Genomic DNA, 20,116 nt, shown 5'->3' on the forward strand with positions numbered 1-20,116 from the left:
TAAGATTACAAAAATCAACAATTTTGTCATAATGGGAGCCCCCTCCCCATTTTTCCTTCAAGTTGAACTGTGATGCTTCGGTTCAACTTGAGAAAAAGCAAGGAGGCTTGGGTTTTATTATCAGGAATTCCCAAGGTCGATGCATCGCTTCAGTCTCTGAGTCATACACTACGTGATGTTCTACTTAATGAAGCATTGGCGTTTAGGCAAGGAATGCTAAAATCTATCTCAAAGGAGATTGAAAATTTGATCGTCAAGAGTGATAACCAAGAAGTGATCTTAACCTTGCAATCGGCTTCCACTTCTTCCCCTTTACTAATTCAGCCAATTGTAGAAGATATCATGTATCTTCAGAGCTGTTTTGGGTCTTGAACTTTTCAGTTTATTCCAAGAGCTAGTAATGCTATCGCAGATGCTCTTGCTAGGAGGGCTTTGTCCTTAGAAAGGACAATTTGGCCTCTATCCGATCTCTACCTCTTTGAGGATGGAAGTGTATCTTGTTCTTTCAAATAGATTGGCATTTTACCAAAAAAAAAGGGAACAATAACCTTTTTATGTTCTGATATGTACAAAAATACACCTTTACACATGTTGACATATCCTCACAGCTCCACCGACGATACACTGCTATGTGGGCTTCCCCTCATTAATCCCATTTGCAACGCCGTACCATCCAATCCCTTTTATTGACAGCTCATCACGATCGACTCTATCCAGAGTCGGTCATGACAGCTGCATTATCTATCCAGTCAAAACCTAAACCTACTCGAACTATATAAGGATCACGATACAGAGGTAGATGGACACATGAATACTCTTATCGTCTCTCTCTCATATTTACAGTTGGCCGTTTCTAACTTAATCATCGGAGTTACCACAAGTTAACCTTGGGGTTATCCGATCATTCTCCATCTCTCTTACAGGTCGTCCACCTCAGCCCGGACAGAAAATAGCGGCAACAGATTGGCACCGTCTGTGGGAACGACAAGAGTATTGACCGTCATACCCGCGAATACCGAAGATGGTAAATACCAGAGCCTTTCGGCCTTCAACATCAAAACAAACTCAAGTCTCGCGAAGAGTTTCTCCCAAACGAGATCTGAATCTTGCAGCCAATAGCACTCATGTTTCTCCTATCATTCGCACCCCAAATCCCGTGGCACTTTCGCGCATCAGCTGTACAGGGATCCGAAGAGAAAGCTCCTCCTACCAGTCCAAACCACACTGCAAGCAACCACAGTCAATCTTCTTCTATAGATCCCAGTCGAAAACCGAGAAACCACACTCAAAGTAGGCGACAAACCAAAACTGCATTATTTCAATCCAACAAAACCCTGGCAATGCTAGCCGATCAGTCACCGAAAACAGCACCTCAACAAATAGATCAAGCAATTACAAGATCAAATGCGAAAAATGATCCGAGTCCAAGATGAAGCCGAGAAACCTGTTTTCTCTGGCACAACGGTACTATCAGACGAGATCTCGGCTTTTCAGTTTCCCAAGGGTATCAAGATGCCAGTCCTCGAATATTATGATGGGACCACCGACCTTGTTCAACATTTGGAAGGATTCAATGCCTTTATGGCTTATTGCAGCACATCCAACCCCACCTTGTGCCGCGCGTTTCCAACAACCCTCCAGGGTGCGGCAAGGATATGGTTCAACAAACTCCAACCCAAGTCAATCCATGTCTTTTGCGAACTCAGTACAACATTCGCCACTACCTTTATCGGTAGTCGCCATCATAAGAGGACTTCTGGTAGTCTCACCACATTAACACAAAAATCAAATGAATCTTTACATGACTTTGTTTCCCGCTACAACATCATGAAGTTGGAAATTGAGGAACTTGTCCGGCAGTTGTCAAAGCTGCCCTTGTGGTTGGAATCTCCAGCGTAAATCTTAGCTCCTCCCTATGCAAAAACTTCTCCCTATGAAAAAAGCCACCGGACGATTTAAATGAGCTCTTGGTCCGATACGAAAAGTTCATGAATGACACAGAGATCAAGGATGCTAAAAGAGAAAATGCACGAAGACAATCCGATAGGAAAAGATCGGATCAGGAAGATTGTGAAGATCGCAAAGATGATCGGAAGAAGCAAAGAATTCTTGCAGATCAAAGGAGGAATAATCGACCTAATCATCGAGATGATCGTGAATCAGCTAGGAATTATATAGAGGATGATAGCAGGTAAGCTCGGTCCCCAAGTAAATCTGCATAAATATTATCAATTAGTTTTATTTACTCTTTTGTTACTTGGAAATATAATTCTTTTTCTCTTATTTAATTTATAATTTATTTCAAACTGATAAATCCACTCTACAAAGCTGCTTAGTTCGGCCCAAATTTTCTATTAAATACACCATTACGCTCTCCATGCTACGACATCGTAGCCGAGCATTATTCATCGGGCATACAAACGCTTGGCGTAATTTTCTATCACATGCTACAGCATCGTAGCCGAGCATTATTCGTCGGGCATACAAATGCTCGGCGCCATTTTCTATTACAGGCTACGGCATCGCAGCCGAGCATTATTCATCGGGCATACAAATGCTTGGCATGATTTTCTATCACATGCTACGGCATCGCAGTCGAGCATTATTCTTCGGGCATACAAATGCTCGGCGCCATTTTCTATTACATGCTACGGCATCGCAGCCGAGCATTATTCATCGGGCATACAAACGCTCAGCGCAATTTTCTATCACATGCTATTGCATCGCAACCGAGCATTATTCGTCGGGCATACAAATGCTCGGCGCCATTTTTTATCACATGCTACGGCATTCCAGCCGAGCATTATTCGTCGGGCATAACATATATGTCCACACACTTTCTTTTCTTATTTCTTACAAACATAGATATCTTCAAGCAACTCGTATTTTTCTCCCTTTACTGCGCATTTCCAACCGGGCATACAAACGCTCGGCTTAACAAAATGCTCGGTCATTTTGTAAACCTCCCTTATCGAGTAACCAAATGCTCGATCCATCTTTTTGTTCGTAACACTTCGGCATCAACATCGAGCATTCTCTATTGAAAACTACAATGTTCGGATCACATTATTTTTGCTCAACAAGCCCCGTCGCGATGTATATATCAACCATTATACACCAAACAGAACAAATGCATGGACTACACAAGCATTGTATACCGGGCATGATATGCGCATTTATTTAAGTACTCGGATATACCGAGCATTATGTGCCGAGAAGCCAAATGCTCGGATAACCTGGCGCTTGGTAAAGTTTGAATTTCACACTTTTGGATTATACTCTAACTTTCCCCTCTACCTACCTAAATAATCTGTCTCGATTCCCGAGTAAGTGTGCCTTCAGGTTTCAATTACCCTCTTTTTTCTTTCCTATAAAAACTGTATATATATATATATATATATATATATATATATATATATATATATATACAGAAAGAAAGAGGAGCTAAAACGGAAATACAAACAAAGCTTATTCCACGTGGCAGTGAAATTTAAGGTTTTTAAGATTCTATATCATAACTTTCTCTTTTTTGAATTGAATATATTAAAAAAAAAGAGTAAGTGATTCGGGTGTCTAGAGATTTATAACCGAGCAATATCAGCCGAGCTCGTAAAATGCTCGGCATATTTCTCTCGGCAAATCCCCAAGTTATCGTCGAGCAATATCAGCCGAGCTCGCAAAATGCTCGATATATTTCTCTCGACAAATCCCCAACTTATCGCCGAGCGTTATCAGCCGAGCTCACAAATGCCTGGTATATTTCTCTCGGTTACTCCCCCAGCTATATCACCCAGCATTACCCCACCGGGCACACGGGTGCTTAATACATTTCTTCTCAGTAAATGCTGCGTTATTGTTGTCGTCCATTACCCACCGAGCACGCCACTGTTCGGCACATTTTCTTTGTAATACCTCGGCCCATAATTGAGCATTATCTGTCGGGTATGAATGCTGCATCCCATAACCGAGCATTACCCGTCGGGCACACAGGTGCTTGCCTGCAATCTGTGGCCAAGCATTATCTGCCGGACACGTCAATGTTCAGCATGTTTCCTTGGTAAGGCTACGTCCCAGGACCGTGCATTACCTGTCGGGCATGAAAATGCTCGACGTACTCCATAATTACAACCGTGCACGGCCTGCTAGGCATCAAAATGCTCGGCATACTCCACCATGAAAACCAAACGATTATCTGCTAAGAGAGCATTTACCTATGTTATTTTCAACAAATCCTTTTTATTTTACTTCATTTCTATATGTCATGAATAAACTCATCGTCCGCCCCATATGATATTCTTTTTTCATACTCCCTTACCCTTACTCTCATAAGTCTAGGGAGTAGGGGCATCTGATATGTACAAAAATACGCCTTTACACGTGTTGACATATCCTCACAGCTCCATCGACGATACACTGCTATGTGGGCCACCCCTCATTAATCCCATTTGCAACGTCGTACCATCCAATCCCTTTTATTGACAGCTCATCACGATCGACTTTATCCAGAGTCGGTCATGACAACTGGATTATCTATCCAATCAAAACCTAAACCGACTCGAACTATATAAGGATCACGATACAGAGGTAGATGGACACATGAATACTCTTATCGTCTCTCTCTCATATTTACAGTTGCCCATTTCTAACTTAATCATCGGAGTTACCACGAGTTAACCTCGGGGTTATCCAATCATTCTCCATCTCTCTTACAGGTCGTCCACCTCAGCCCGGACAGAAAATAGAGGCAACGTATTCTTTGCCCACTTTTGGTCACTTACAAATTTTTGAGGAAGAAGATTGATGTCAAAACAATATTTTCCAAACCCGAGTTAAGTGCAACGATTAACTGTGTAGCATGGTGATTGATAGAGGCAATTGTACTAATGTTGTCCCTAAAGATGTTGTTTGTATGCTTGGGTTGAGACAGTGCCATATTTTAATCCCTAGAAGGTTGCATGGTATGGTGAACAACACCAATCACAAAATTATTGATAGGTGTTTGCTCACATTTTCTATTGGTGGGTTCACGGATACAGTGCAATATGACGTCCTACCTCTAAAGGCGTGTCACATTTTTTTAGACAACAACGTCTATTCAATAAGAAGACGCAACACTGTGGGTATGCAATATCTACTCTTTTAAGCACGGTGGCAAAGAAATGAAGCTTCTTCTAGTTATGGACCTCCCCGAGATAAAGCTTAAGAAGGTAGTAGATTCATTGCTCCTCCATTGAGTTGAGTTAGATGGAATTCTTATATCTCACCCGAACTAGATGGGGTTGACTTGTTTTCAAAGGAGGCGAATTGATGCAATTACGTTATCATGGTTGGACAGGCAAGACCTAATTTGAAAACCCAGATCATGACAAAACCGGTCCCCACTGGGTTTTGGTTCAACAAGGGTTAGTAGGGATTTATTTAGTTATTTGGGGATACTTTTATATGCATTTTATTTTATACTTTTTGAGATAGCTACGCAGGAGATTTGCTCAAGTTAGTACTTTTCTAGTTGAGTAGGTTTATATTTTGAGTTGGATTTCTCTTGTTTATACTATGTAACCCAAAGATGGATATTGGATTGAATTGAATTTACAAAGGAGAAGCTCCTTCTTCCTTTAATGATTTTGCATGCACTGTTTGGTTATCAAGTGCTTGTTATGTTATATTGATTTTTGCTTGTTAGGTTATGTGTCTATAAATGGGTAATGATCAAGAGTTAAGATACTTTTTCAAAAACTATTTTGGTTTTAGGTAGAAAGTGTTGAGGATGTGGCCAAGTTGGCCTCATCCAACGTCATTGTTTGTTCCGTATAGTATGGGATGCGGAGAGAATAAAGGGAGGGCGATTCCTAATAGAATGGAAGTCCATTACTCTCCAACGGATGGAAAAGAGTCTATAAATAATAGACTCCTAAAGGAAACTACATTCTATTATAGTGGAGCCCAAAACCGTCATACTCTTCTAGTCTTTGAATTGATCTTCTCTTCTCCCTCTTTCTCTCTGTGTTATTTTTGGTTTGCAGGTGCTTCCCTTATCAGCACGTCGACTGGCTCATAAAAATCACTGCGCTACTAGACTGGTATCAGAGCCGTTGGGAGATTCCACCGTCTTCGAGCTCCTTAAGCTCCAATCACGATTTGCATAAAGGCTTTCTCCATTGTTGATCTGAAACTCTTGTTGGCGTTTTTCTTCTTGTCGAACGAACTACAAGCAAGAATCCTCTTTTATTTCTTCACTAATTGCTTTCTACCCATCGTCAGAGGTAAGTAGAATTTCAACTTCTCTATTAAATAATCTTGTCTCATTATTATCCTGCAGAAAGCAATTGAAAAGTCATTGAATGCATTGATTGTAGAGAAAGCAATTGAAATATTATATATATTTTTTATTGATTGCTTAAATTCTAACGTACTGAGTAAGTTTTTCAAATTGCATAGTCTTCTACCGGCTTTAAATAATTTATTTTTGACAACTCATGCTTAGATAGAGTTCCTTAGCCTATTATGTGAGTCTAATTCTGCCATCTATGCTATGATATTTTTTCTCTTCTTGGTAAACGCAATCTGCAATCTATGCTAGCCTATTTTGTAAGCCTAAGCCTATATTGCATTTTATAACTTTACATTGAAAGTAACTTATTAATACTTTATTCGTAACGCACATCTATATTTAAAAAAATAAATAAATAAAATCAATCAATTAAATGAAAAAGGCTGACTGTGGATATTTTTGAGTTATACAATAACAAGAACAGATCTGATAGTCTTATTATATGCTATATTTTTTTTTGGTAACATATTATATGTTATATTCTCAGTGATATCTTAACTGTTGTTCTTGGTGATTTACACATTTGCTTATTAATCAAATCTGTTATATGTGGCAACTGAAAAAATACGGTAATTGCATTAATTTCTAGTTTATTATTATTTTTACTGCTTCTTTTAAATATTGAGATAAAATATTTTAATTTAAGATTGCATCTCTTTAATTATTTTATCCATATGAGAGACAAGTCACTTACATAGTAGAACTGAACCACATCATACCCTTTATACAGAATTTTTTTCCTTGTGACTATTTGAGTTAGATTGAATTGGAATTTGACGTGGAAAGAAGCGTCAAATTTTTTTTAAACCTTTGTGGAAACTTAATTAGAATAGAAAATTAAATTTTATTTATTCTTGTCAAAACTTCATCATCATGGCTGGAAAACCTGTAGCACATGAAATCAACCATCTTGAGAAACTGAATGGATCGAATTATGATACATGAAAATCAATCATATACTGATATATGAGAAGTTGGATCATGTCCTGGAACCAAAACCTGTGGTTGGTGATAATTCCACCATTGCAGAGATTAGAGCTACGAAAAAATGGGGTGAAGATGACAAGAGAGCCCGTAGCATGATCCTCTTGAAGATGGAAGATCATGTAATGAAGGTGTTTAACAAGCACAAGTCAACCAAAGTAGTGTTGGAAGCTGTGAAGACCAAATATGATGTAAAAATTGAAACTCACATTCAGTTATTGACTCAAAGATACAATAGTTGTAGAATGGCTGAAGGTGAGGATGTTGTGAATCACATCAACAAGATGCTCGTAATGGCTCAAGAGTTGGATGATGCGGGATCGAATGTGTCAAATAACTACGAAGTGTTCACGATCATCAACAGTTTGCCCCCTTCTTGGGTGATGGCTCAAACTGCACTGAGATTCCTGGGAAAAAATCTCACTCTTGAGAAGCTTCCCCAACAACTGCAGTACTTCCAAGAGTGCATGGTGACTAAATCCATGACTGAACTGCACATAGCCCAGCCTAGTCCAACTGAGCCTGAGCGTGGACAGGTAGAAGCTCTGGCACATCAACACCAGTTCCGTTCTAGTACCAACCAGCTCCGCCCCAACACCAATCCTAATAGGTTTAAGGGGAAGGGTAATTGGAAGCCCAAGAACTTTCAAAAGGTACGACCTGGAGAATGCCACAACTGTGGAAATTTTGGTCACTTTAGGGCTAATTGCCCTAAACCTAAGAAGAAAAATAAAGAAAATCTTGCACCTGGATCCTCATCCAATACTCAAAGGAAAGAGTTCATTGGCACTGTTGAGTGCAATTTGTCTGGAAAACAGTATAAGGGGTGGTGGATCGACTCAGGCGCAACTCGTCACATAGCAAGGACTGCACGAGGACAACAAGAGATGAAGCCTCTTGCACCTAGAGACCACAAGATCTTCATGGGAAACAACTCGTATAGCAAAGTGCGAGGTATTGCAGGCTATGTGCTGGACCTAGGGAAGGCTAATTTTCATCTCAGAAATGTAATTTACGCTCCCGACATGCCCCGAAACTTAATATCTGTACCTGCCCTTGTTAGGAAGGGTCTTGATGTGCGCTTCACAGGAGCTGAGGTCACTATTGGACGACACAGTCTCATTTTTGCTTCAGGACGATTTGTCCCTGAGCATGATTTATTTTTGTTTTCCACTGTAGACAATGCTCATAATGTAACCACCAACATTAATGAAAATGCATATAGTTCTTTGATTTATATTGACGTTGCAAATGTGGTTGATTCATACATTTGGCACATGAGATTAGGACACCCTAGAATTAAGAAAATGGAACAAATAATTAAATTGGGGTTAGTTCCTAGGTTAACCAAAATAGAATATGATGCATGTGAACATTGTTTATCAGGTAAGATGACTAGGAAACCCTTTCCAGTGGGAGTGAAAGCAAAGGAACTCCTCGGAGTGGTACACTCTGATATTTGTGGACCGCTCAATGTGGGTATCCATACTGAAAAGACTTACTTCATCACGTTTACTGATGATTTCTCCAAATATGGGTACATTTATTTACTAAGTTGAAAATCTGAAGCATTTGAATGCTTCAGACGCTATAGAACGGAAGTACAAAATCAGTTGGGAAGAAACATTAAGGTTCTAAGAACCGATCGTGGTGGAGAGTACAACTCCATTGAGTTTAAAAAATTTCTGTGAGGAACATGAAATTATTAAGCAAAAGACTATGTCTTTCACACCACAACAGAACGGTGTGGCTGAAAGACGGAATAGAACGCTGCTTAATGTAGTACGTTGCATGTTATAACATTCCTCTCACTCCAAGAAGTTTTGGGGAGAAGCCATTCTCACAGCAAATTATATTTTGAATAGAATTCCCACCAAGTATGTTGAAACTACACCTATGAACTATGGATAGGTAGGAAACCAAACTTAGAAAATCTAAGGAAGTGGCGATTAGTAGCCCATGTTCTAATACCTGAGCCATATAGAAACAAGTTGGATTCTAGAACGATCAAATGCAAGTTCATAGGATATCCAGAATGATCAAAAGGGTATAGGTTTTATCATCCTGAAAAAGGGGTCATTGAGAGTCGTGATGCAGAATTTTTAGAAAAACTAGAAGAGGAACCGCAGCAGGAGGACACAGAACCCCTGCATTTTATTGATGATGACTATGGTATTGACTCTCAAGAGGAACCAAGAATTTTTGATTAAGGAATCTATGCTCCTGAAAATCAAGTTGATCTTCAAGGGCAAGACCCGGAACCTAGGGTAAGTGTGAGTAAAAGAACAAGGACACCACCAACTTACTTAGATGACTTTTACCTTTATTTATGTGAATCATCTTGCTATACAGTTGACACGGATGTGGAAGAAGTAGTTGATCCCGTAACCTATAGTGAAGCAATTAAATCACGAGAATTAGATGAATGACTAAATGTCATGCGGGAGGAAATTGATTCTATCACAAAGAATCAAGTATGGGAACTTTGTGACCTACCAAAGTGTAGAAATGCCATATGTTGCAAATGGGTGCTTAAGAAAAAGTACAAAGTAGATGAGTCTGTTGATAAATTCAAGGCCTATTTAGTCGCAAAAGGTTACACCCAAAAGGGAGGAATAGACTACCAAGAAACTTACTCACCGGTAACCAAATTTGTCTCTATTAGATTGATATTGGCTCTAGTTGCACATCTGAACTTAGAATTGTTTCAGATGAACGTGAAAATCGTCTTTCTAAATGGTGAATTGGAAGAAGCCATATACATGCGACAACCCAAGGGTTTTCAGGTAGTGGGACAGGAAGATAAAGTATGTAGACTTAAAAAGTCTTTGTACAGTTTAAAACAGTCCTTACGACAGTGGTACCTGATATTCCACAAAGCGATCCTTAAATTAGGATTCGTGACTAACGAGTTGGACAATTATGTATATATATTAAAGAGTGGGAGTAGATTTACCATTCTCTCCTTATATGTTGATGATATACTGTTAGTTGGAAATGATTAGAAATGTTGAATAAGACTAAGTATGAACTTAGTAGCAGATTTGAAATGAAGGATATTGGGGAAACATCATATATCCTAGGAATTCAAATATCTAGAGACAGGACACAACGTAAGTTGTGTTTGAGTCAGGAAAAATACTTGAGTTCTGTGTTGAAAAGATTCGGAATACAGAATAGTAATCCCTCATCAACTCCAATTGTTATGGGAAATGCTTTGTCGAAAAACCAATGCCCTCAAGGAGGACAAGAAAAGTTAAATGTACCTTATGCTTAGGCAATAGGTAGTTTGATGTACGCCATGTTCTGTACACGACCGGATTTGGCCTATCCAGTTGGATTGGTAAGCAGATACCAAAGTAATTTTTGTTCTGTCCATTGGGAAGTAGTGAAGAGGATTATGAAGTACATCAAAGGAACTAGACATTTGAAATTATGTTTTCAGTTCATTGGATTCTCTGACACTGACTTTGGAGGGGACAGAGATGAATGTAAATCCACCTCTGGTCATGTGTTTATATTTGGAGGTGCAGCTGTTTCTTGGGGTAGCAAGAAACAATGGTGTGTTCCAAGGCACACACAAGAAGCTGAGTACATTACTTTAGTATGGCAACTACTAATGCAGTCTGGATAAGATGGTTTTTAATGGAATTTGGGCTGGATCTTGTAAATGGATCAGTGAAAGTATTCTGTGATAATCAAGCGGCAATAAACTTGATACACAGTGGTGCAAATAGCTCGAAGGAAAAACATGTAGAAATATAATACCACTATATACGAGATATAGTAGAAAAAGGTGAAATTAAAGTAACCTATATACTTACGAGTGACATGGTAGCTGATCCCCTCACAAAGGGAATTCATGCGGAAGCCTACATCAAACATGTGAATTTGGTGGGACTTAGAGCAATCTAAGTCTGGAATTTGAACTCAAATGTTCGGAATATATATATGGGACCTAGAGCACTCTAAGTCTGGAATAGGAACTGATTGTTCCTCGTCATGGCAATAGAAATATTTTTTAATGATTGTTCCTGGAATTGGGAACGGAAATGAAAATATCATGACGGATGCTTCTGGAAAATGTGAACTAAGAATGTGCATTCGGCCAACATGGCCAAGTGGGAGATGTTGAGGATGTGGCCAAGTTGGCCTCATCCAACGTCATTGTTTGTTCCGTATAGTATGGGATGCGGAGAGAATAAAGGGAGGGCGATTCCTAATAGAATGGAAGTCCGTTACTCTCCAACGGATGGAAAAGAGTCTATAAATAATAGACTCCTAAAGGAAACTACATTCTATTATAATGGAGCCCAAAAACGCCATACTCTTCTAGTCTTTGAACTTTTCTTCTTCTCCCTCTTTCTCTCTGTGTTATTTTTGGTCTGCAGGTGCTTGCCTTATCAGCACATCAACTGGCTCATAAAAATCACTGCGCTACTAGAGAAAGAACGCCACCTCGTCGCGCCAGACATGCAGTACACGTCGCTCCTATGCCCTAACACAGGGGCACATGAAATGACTGCTGCAGTCTTGGTCATTTCCGGGGTTTCAGGGGGTGTGGCATCATTTTCACACGCCCCTGTGTCTCTGGGTGCAGCGGGGGCGTATGTTGCGCAACCAGGTGTATTCTCTTTTGCTTTGGTTTATTATGTTTTTTATTATTTTTTAGTTTTTTTTAATATTATTTAGACCGATACTGACTGATAGTGATCCAAACTGATCCGACTAATATCGGCCAATCCGATCCAAGATTGCACAACATGTTGATCCAGGGAAATCTGATTTTTGGATATTTTTGACCGATATTGAATCGGTATGGGATCGGTATCGGCCTTGACCGATCCCGAGATTAGGAACCATGCTTATACTTGGAACTTGGAAGACGAAGAGAAAGAATGACAGTAAAAATAAAAAAACACGAGATGCCGCTTACGCTGCTGCTGTTCGCCGCGAACAGGTAAGTTCTTCTTCTCTTTTTTTTCACTTCTTCCGTCCTCCTCCACCTGTTTCTGGCTTCTTTTTGGTTTTTTTTTTTTTTTTGGGTTCTAAAAAAATCCCTCTTTCTTCCCTATTTTTTCCCCCTTTTATTCTTGTTCTTCTTCTTCTTATTTGTTCCGTGTTTTTTTATTTTCCATTTTTCTTCTTTTTCCTCTACCTTCTTCTTTTGTGGGTGGTTTTGCTAGTGGTGGCCGGTGGCTACTGGTGCTGTAATTCTGCGATTCCTGCTGCTGTAATTCTGTAATTCAAATTAAATTGTGCATCTGTTAGTATATGTTATGCAATTGGTGATTATATGACTGTAATTATGAGATTATGTCGAGTATGTGATTATATGACTGTAATTCTGTGATTATGTACGTAATTCTGTGATTTTGTGAGTATGCAATTCTGTGATTATTTAATTATGTGATTCATTGATTTTGTAATTATATGATTATGCTATTTTGTAATTCCTTCATTATGTAATTCAATTGTGCAATGTAACCCTGAACATCAGCATCTAGGTTTAACCCACTTATACATGCCTTGATCGCCTTGACAACTATGCTGTTCATGGTGAATGGTAACTTGGTTTATCTGTTATCTTAAAATTTTCTACAACTGTTGCTTATAGATAAATATTCTTCTTATAGGTATTTCACTTATTCAATGCAGATTTCTTCATTTTGGTTTGCGTCTTCAGCTCTGAAGTTAGATAGATACTCTTTCTACTTAAGATTTTTTCCCCCAAGACCTTGTGTACAGTCTCTAGCGATTTCAAGCCTAGCCTCAATCATAGGATATGTTGGGATTTTAGTCAGGTTCATCGGCCACATGCTTCTATTTTGCCCTGAACAACTGTAAGGGGGAACAGGCCAATAATATCTCACCTGTAGTCTGCACTTTGTATATGAATAACAGTTTTTAGCAAAACCTCTCACATACAGCTTTGGCAGTAATTACTATTTTGTTTAATGTAGAAGGGGTTTAACTAAGAACCACTCTACAGTAGGATCGTTATATAACCATATCAGTTGGCTTCAACAAAGATAACAACAGAAATGGACAAAATAAGACTGAAATTAACCAGAAAATAACCAGCATAAGATTTAGTAACTCAGAAACTCAGATGGAGCTGGGGAACCAATCGAAGGTAGGTCTTATTGGGTTGAATTAACCTTCAAAATCTCAGCCACAAGTGATGACTAGATGCTGAGATATCAACAGATCTCAGAATTAGAAGGTTAAGTTCAGATTTAGAAACTCACAGATATAACCAAACTTGACCATTGGATTTGACTCAATTTATCATTGAAGGAAAGGTTCATTGAGGGCACTTCAGCCTCCAAATATCATCAACAACTGATGGATGGATCTGGATATCAGAGAGCTTGAAGTTGCTGTAATAAACTCGGATCTGCAGGTGTTCTATAGCCTCCTCAAGTTGTATAACAGCAGCAACTAATAAGAACTTGACAGAGGCTTGATTCAGGTCTTTAAAGTATACTCTCACAGTGATTAGTTGCAGTCACAAAAAAATAGCTCAACAGTGTTGATCGAGTAGGGAAGGGAGGAGAAGAAGATAGAAGAAGAAGGGGGTAGGGGAATGATTCTCTCAGCCTGGCTCTCTCACCTACAGCTATCCCAGCTGTTGAAACAAGGATATTCATTCTCCTATAAACGATGGTAACATGGCCTGAAAATTCTTTCATCCAAAATCTGTTTCTATTACAAGAGGGGCTGCCTACTTAATGGAATAGGTCAGCTTACAAAATTAGAAACTTAAGAATTAGTAACTTATAAAAGAAATAACAACTTCTTAAAAAAAATAGAAACTAGACTTTATAGTTAGTCAACATGCAAGGAATAAAATTAGAAACTAGTAATATAGTAACTACTAAAGGCTAGAATCGTAAAAGTATAAACTAAGCTTTGGGAGCATTAGGATAGGATCTTTCTCCACTTGATAGGCCTAGAAGATCTTCTAAAAGTCAATCCCAAATAAAGCAAATTTAGGCTTTGACACTGTAATGTAGTCCTAGATAGGTAGAAGACCTACTAGGAGCTAGGTAGATCAAACCCTCACAAAGGTGCTGTCCGATTGGGACAGATTAGGGTATTTAGTGTCAAATCTAGGGTTAGGTTTATGTGAATGGGGTTAAATCTTATATGGTTTTAATGGGCAGGTCTAGGAGAAGCTAATAGTGTAGGTTTGAACAAGGTTTAAACAAAATTAAAAAATTTCAGAAATTAGGGTTAGGGTTTCGGGTTTTAGAATTTAGGTTAAAACTAGGGTTTAAACTTGGAATTAGGGTAAGGGGCTAAGGTCGAGTGCTAGGGGCAATGGGAAGGGTGCTCGGCTGTAATATGGTGTAATTCTGATGGCTGAATTGGGCTATACAGAATTTAGGGTTTTTTTAGGTTTTACAGAGACAAGGTAAATTAGGGTTTGAGTGGTTGGATGGGGCTGCAAGTTAGGTCGAGTGGAGGAGTAGATGAGAGGGGGCTATAGTTGAAATTTGGTTGAGATTGGATGGAGGATCAAGACTGGATAGAATTTAGAACAATTATTAGGATTTATGGGGATCAATGGGTTTTTAATGGAGGAGACAATGTGGATCGATTAGGGCAGGTGGGGCTTGGGTTGGAGGATTAAGAAGAAGAGGGGAATGTTGAAACAGTAAATAACTTACTGATTTAAGGAGATCTTCAATGGCAACAACCTTGAAGACAACTTTGAAGAAGAACCTCCCGATCTACAAGATGCAAGGAGTCACTGGAGGTCCACTAGCCCTTCAACCTTGATATGACTCACAAGGGGGGTCTTGATATGACTCACAAGAAAATCTCAGAAGAGAGAAACAGCAGCAGCAGTGGCCAGCAGCAAGGAGACAATTTTTTTAAAAACTTTAATTAGTGGGGGAGCCTCTCCCACGATTTCTATTAATAAGGGCCTAAGGGCCAAAATCCTAATACAATTTAAAATCCTCTCTTCCAAAATCGTGGAAGGAGTGTGACTTAATGAAATAATTCAAAGTTAAAAGTCTTAACTACCCCTATTAACTTAAAACACTTAAAACTCTTAAACTAAGAAGAATCCTCATCAACCAATAAGATTTAAGATCCTAATAGCTAATAGGAGCTGAGCTCTGAAGTGCCTAGGTAAATATTTCTCCTTCAAGTCATACCTCATGTCTTCCCAGGTAGTAGGTACATGGCCATCAAGTTCCATGTCCCTCTTTGCAGTGTGCCACCATTCTCGGGCAGGGCCAACCAGCTTGGTACGTGCCAATCTCATCTTCCTGTCTTCAGGTAAGTCATACCAATCAAAATAATCATCAAGGGCAGCAAGCCAGTCATAGAATACCTGAGGATCATGATTCCCATCGAACTCCTTCAGCTCAAGCTTCACCTTCTGTGTGTCATACCTTTGGTTGGAAGCTTCATCTGAAGTGAAGTAGGATCTCAAATACTCCTCAAAATTAGGCCTTTGAGGGTCTTGCCTGCGCCTATCTTTATGATCCCTGTGATTTCTAGAATGATCTCTGTAGTCCCTGCGATTCCTGGAATGATCTCTGTGATGTCTATTTCTTCCCAGGGTTCCATGTACTTCAGAGTTGACTTGGATTCTGTCCTCTTCTAAGGGAAGGTTGCTGTCCCTAAGAGGTGTAGTCTGTATCTCTTCCAAATGTGTCATCTTCTCAGTAAGAAGTCTCTGGTCAGCTTGCATAGCTTGCTGATCTGCCGAGAGCTTTTGGAGCATTGCCATGATTGCAGTCATGGGATCAGGTGGGGGGGGGCAGATCTGGATTCAGCACTGGATTGCCATGGTGATCCATGGCTCTGATACCACTTAATGTAGTCCTAGATAGGTAGGAGACCTACTAGGAGCCAGGTAGATCAGACCCTCACAAAGGTGCTGGCCGATTGGGACAGATTAGGGTATTTAAGGTTAGGTTTATGTGAATGGGGTTAAATCTTATATGGTTTTAATGGACAGGTCTAGGAGAAACTAATAGTACAGGTTTGAACAAGGTTTAGACAAAATTAAAAAATTTCAGAAATTAGGGTTAGGGTTTCGGGTTTTAGAATTTAAGTTAAAACTAGGGTGTAAACTTGGAATTAGGGTAAGGGGCTAGGGTCGAGTGCTAGAGGCAATGGGAAGGGTGCTCGGCTGTAATATGTTGTAATGGGCTATAAAAAATTTAGGGTTTTTTTTTTGGGTTTTACAGTGACAAGGTAAATTAGGGTTTGAGTGGTTGGGTGGGGTTGCAAGTTAGGTCGAGTAGAGGAGGAGATGAGAGGGGGGTGTAGTTGAAATTTGGTTGAGATTGGATGAAGGAACAAGGCTGGACAGAATTTAGAATAATTAGGATTTATGGGGATCAATGGGTTTTTAATGGAGGAGACAATGTGGATCGCTTAGGGCAGGTGGGGCTTGGGCTGGAGGATTAAGCAGAAGAGGGGAATGCTGAAACAGTAAATAACTTACTGGTTTAAGGAGATCTTCAATGGCAGCAACCTTGAACATAGCTTTGAAGAAGAACCTCCCGATCTACAAGATGTAAGGAGTCACTGGAGGTCCACCAACCCTTCAACCTTGATATGACTCACAAGGGGGGTCTTGATATGACTCACAAGACAATCTCAGAAGAGAGAAACAGCAGCAGCAGCAGTAGCCAGCAGCAAGTAGACGAATTTTTTTAAAACTTTAATTAGTGGGGGAGCTTATCCCACGATTTCTATTAATAAGGGCCTAAGGGCCAAAATCCTAATACAATTTAAAATCTTCTCTCTTCCAAAATCGTGGAATGAGTGTTACTTAATGAAATAACTCAAAGTTAAAAGTCCTAACTACCCCTATTAACTTAAAACACTTAAAACTCTTAAACTAAGAAGATTCCTCATCAACCAATAGGATATAAGATCCTAATAGCCAGTAAGAACACTTCACTTAAATTAGACTAACTTAAATTGAACCAATTGGATGCAACTAATTTGAACTGGTTCAATTAATAACTTAAAAATAAAACTAAGTATAGAACTGAAATAAACTAAGTATAAGACTATACTACGGCTCCTACTATGACCCTATGCTTAGGGTGGCTCCTTCAACTTGAGGAGGCTTGGATCTACATTAACTCTCCCCGACTTAGAAACATTCATCTCCAATGAATGGGTGAAATCCATGCAACAGTTCTGCAACTTGGGGCTAAGCTTCTTGACATCATTAGTAAGAGTCCAAGTGCTATGCTGTTGTGAAGAAACCCGTCCACGAATTGTGTGATGATGCGGGGGAAGCAACATGTGGGCAGCAGCTCTAACACTCCCCGGGCAGAATTCTGTTGAGGCTGGAACATTAGGAACATAGTCTTCAAGTTGTGGAGCCTTCTCTTCAAAGAACCAAGGGGGCATCACAAACTCTATGTGTTCAACCTCCATAGGGTCTTCAATGTTGATAACCTTCTCATCGAGCTCCACTTCTTCAAGTGCAGCAACTTGAATGTCTTCCTGTGGATTGTTCACAACCACTTCGCCATCTTCTACCACATTATCCATGAAGACTTGAGTCATAAGATGAACACCTTGAGCATCACCACCCAACTCTTCAAAGTAATCAGCTAAGTCATCATCATTTGAAGGATATGTATGGAGATCAGGTTCATTATCATCATCAGGGGTTTCATCTTCCTTCTTAGCCACATGGACAGATTTGTGCTTTTGTGGGCACTCCCTGGAATAGTGTCCAATCTCATTGCAATGGAAACACTTGTGAGGATCACTATTGTCCATGGGGGTTTTACCCTTATGATTAGCACGTGGAGGAGTTGTAGGGCGGAAAGAACTACCAACCGAGTAGCCTGATCGAGTAGGACCAGCAGCAGGATTTCCAGCTCGAGTGTGTCCATTGGTAGTAGACTTGAATGCTGGAAAAGTTTTGTTGGTGTCTTCAATAGAGGAATCAAATCTTCAATTTCCAGCCAATAATTCTTCAGCCTTCAATGCCTTCTCAAAACTGTCCTTGATATCGCTAACATCAGCCACTCCAATAGCCCTAACAATATCTGCTCTCAATCCCAGTCGAAACCAAGAGAACATCTGAGTGGCTCCTTCTCTAGTGCTAGTACGAGAAGCAAGAGCATCAAACTGCTGCATGTACTCAGCTACAGTCATAGTTCCTTGACGTAGTGAGTTGAATTGATCCTGGAGCTGAGCTCTGAAGTGCCTGGGTAAATATTTCTCCTTCAAGTCATACCTCATGTCTTCCCAGGTAGTAGGTGCATGGCCATTAAGTTCCATGTCCCTCTCTGCAGTGGGCCACCATTCTCGGGCAGGGCCAACCAGCTTGGTACGTGCCAATCTCATCTTCCTGTCTGCAGGCAAGTCATACTAGTCAAAATAATCATCAAGGGCAACAAGCCAGTCATAGAATACCTGACGATCATGATTCCCGTTGAACTCCTTCAGCTCAAGCTTCACCTTTTGTATGTCATACCTTCGATTGGAAGCTTCATCTGAAGTGAAGTAGGATCTTAAATACTCCTTAAAATTAGGCCTTTGAGGGTCTTCTCTAATTCTGTCCCTATCTTCTCTATATCCATCTCTATCATGTCTGCGCCTATCTCTATGATCCCTATGATTTCTGGAATGATCTTTGTAGCCCCTGCGATTCCTGGAATGATCTCTGTGATGTCTATTTCTTCCCAAGGTTCTATGTACTTCAGAGTTGATTTGGATTCTGTCCTCTTCTAAGGGAAGGTTGCTCTCCCTAAGAGGTGTAGCCTGTATCTCTTCCAAACGTGTCATCTTCTCAGTAAGAAGTCTCTAGTCAGCTTGCATAGCTTGCTGATCTGCCGAGAGCTTTTGGAGCATTGCCATGATTGCAGTCATGGGATCAGGTGGCGGTGGGTAGATCTGGATTCAGCACTGGATTGCCATGGTGATCCATGGTTCTGATACCACTTAATGTAGTCCTAGATAGGTAGAAGACCTACTAGAAGCCAGGTAGATCAGACCCTCACAAAGGTTCTGGCCGATTGGGACAGATTAGGGTGTTTAAGGTCAAATCTAGGGTTAGGTTTATGTGAATGGGGTTAAATCTTATATGGTTTTAATGGGCAGGTCTAGGAGAAGCTAATAGTGTAGGTTTGAACAAGGTTTAAACAAAATTAAAAAATTTCAGAAATTAGGTTTAGGGTTTCGGGTTTTAGAATTTAGGTTAAAACTAGGGTTTAAACTTGGAATTAGGGCAAGGGGCTAAGGTCGAGTGCTAGGGGCAATGGGAAGGATGCTCGGCTGTAATATGGTGTAATTCTGATGGCTGAATTGGGCTATACAGAATTTAGGGTATTTTTGGGTTTTACAGAGACAAGGTAAATTAGGGTTTGAGTGGTTGGGTGGGGCTGCAAGTTAGGTCGAGTGGAGGAGGAGATGAGAGGGGGCTGTTGTTGAAATTTGGTTGAGATTGGATGGAGGAACAAGGCTGGACAAAATTTAGAACAATTAGGATTTATGGGGAATCAATGGGTTTTTAATGGAGGAGACAATATGGATCGATTAGGGCAGGTGGGGCTTGGGTTGGAGGATTAAGAAGAAGAGGGGAATGCTGAAACAGTAAATAACTTACTGGTTTAAGGAGATCTTCAATGGCAACAACCTTGAAGACAGTTTTGAAGAAGTACCTCCCGATCTACAAGATGCAAGCAGTCACTGGAGGTGTACCAGCCCTTCAACCTTGATATGACTCACAAGACAATCTCAGAAGAGAGAAATAGCAGCAACAGTAGCTAGCAGCAAGGAGACGTTTTTTTTTTTAAA

The sequence above is a fragment of the Telopea speciosissima genome, chromosome 5 (assembly GCF_018873765.1).
Source record: "Telopea speciosissima isolate NSW1024214 ecotype Mountain lineage chromosome 5, Tspe_v1, whole genome shotgun sequence".
Classification (NCBI taxonomy): domain Eukaryota; kingdom Viridiplantae; phylum Streptophyta; class Magnoliopsida; order Proteales; family Proteaceae; genus Telopea; species Telopea speciosissima.